Source organism: Bos indicus, chromosome 22 (genome assembly GCF_029378745.1).
Source record: "Bos indicus isolate NIAB-ARS_2022 breed Sahiwal x Tharparkar chromosome 22, NIAB-ARS_B.indTharparkar_mat_pri_1.0, whole genome shotgun sequence".
NCBI classification, from domain to species: Eukaryota; Metazoa; Chordata; class Mammalia; order Artiodactyla; family Bovidae; genus Bos; species Bos indicus.
In genome coordinates, this window is record NC_091781.1 from 54,136,646 (window position 1) to 54,138,427 (window position 1,782).

The window sequence follows — 1,782 nt, forward strand, 5'->3', positions numbered from 1 at the left end:
GTTGCAGCTGCGCAGCCCCACTGTTAATGCTTCATCACGGGCAGCCAACCAGCGCCAGAGGAAGAGGAACAGGCCGATCGCCACCTCGCTGGCAGCACTGTGGTGGCACCCATGAGGACTCTCACTGGAAAAAAGCAAAAGAAGAAAGCCCCAGCTGTTCTGTCCACATGGCAGCAGCTCCAAGTCTAGGCAGCCACTTCTCTCCACTGGGCACACCTGGCCAGGCCGGGAGGAGGTGCCCATGCCAGGACCTCTGCAGTCAGTCTGCAAGGGCTTCAGCTCACATTATGTTCTTTCCATCTGGCAATAAAAATTCCTAATTCCTTACCCTGTTTGTTTAATGAAATGCAGTTGAGTAAATGCCAGGCTGAAACACTCTCCTTCATGAATCAGCTCCTTCCCCAGGGCTCTCTTGAAGATCCATTGGGGAGTTTCAATTCCCCGGGGAAAAGGAATACAAAGACTGCTTCAACCCATGAATAGACGAATAATTCCAACACGCTGTCCTGTGAGTAGAACACAGGCTCATAGAAAGCATGTTCTGATGGCCAGAAGAATAGCCCCCCCTTCTGTCCCCAGAGTATGAAGGCGGGCTGAGTAATCAAATGACAACATCTCTAAAGCAGCCTCCTTAATACTGATAAAACATGGAAATCTTACAAAACACCAGGGAGTGGTTATAAAACATGAAGCAATTTCCAAACAAGAGTGATAAGAAAGGCTGGCTACGGACCAGACCCTAGGGGAGCTTGGCTGGGATCTCTTAGAGGGCAAGAAGCAAGAACTGGGCTTCCCCAAAACTCGGGAAGGCTCACCAGCCAGGCAGAAGCCCTGGGTTGGTACCCAGGGCAGAATGCCTTCTCCATCTTCTCAACCAGGAGGCCCCCAAATGCACGAGTTGCATTTATATTGTGTGTGAGTCTCATCTTGAAAGCTCTAAAGGGGAGAAAATTGACAATATATATATATCATAAGCAGATGGTGATTGCAGCCATGAAATTAAAAGATGCTTACTCCTTGGAAGGAAAGTTACGACCAACCTAGATAGCATATTCAAAAGCAGAGACATTACTTTGCCAACAAAGGTCCGTCTAGTCAAGGCTATGGTTTTTCCTGTGGTCATGTATGGATGTGAGAGTTGGACTGTGAAGAAGGCTGAGCGCTGAAGAATTGATGCTTTTAAACTGTGGTGTTGGAGAAGACTCTTGAGAGTCCCTTGGACTGCAAAGAGATCCAACCAGTCCATCCTAAAGGAGATCAGTCCTGAATATTCATTGGAAGGACTGATGTTGAAGCTGAAACTCCAATACTTTGGCCACCTGATGCAAAGAGCTGACTCATTGGAAAAGACCCTGATGCTGGGAAAGATTGAGGGCAGGAGAAGGGCACGACAGAGGATGAGATGGTTGGATGGCATCACTGACTCAATGGACATGGGTTTGGATTAACTCTGGGAGTTGGTGATGGACAGGGAGGCCTGGTGTGCTGCAGTTCGTGGGGTCGAAAAGAGTCAGATACGACTGAGCGACTGAACTGATACTGATATCATAAGCATGTCCTTTGAACTATTTTTCTGCTAGGTCTTATTTTAGTGTGTGTGTTTGTTGTTCTGATCTCCTGCAGCAGGAGACAAGTCTCCCTGGGGAGGCCCGGGACCAGAGTCCTCCCCTGGAGCAGGTCTCTGGACTTAGCTGTCATTCCCTAGATAAGGGTCATTTGTGGCAGAGCCACAAATGGCATCCTGGCGTACAGCTGAAGAAGTCAAGCCACACCACACACGAG

General features: G+C 48.7%; 1 long non-coding RNA gene across 5 annotated transcripts in view; it reads left to right on the forward strand.

The window, feature by feature from the left end:
- The window catches only part of LOC139178655 (uncharacterized), a 35,323-nt gene that overhangs the window by 21,481 nt on the left and 12,060 nt on the right, over window positions 1–1,782 (forward strand). The window lies entirely within an intron of this gene.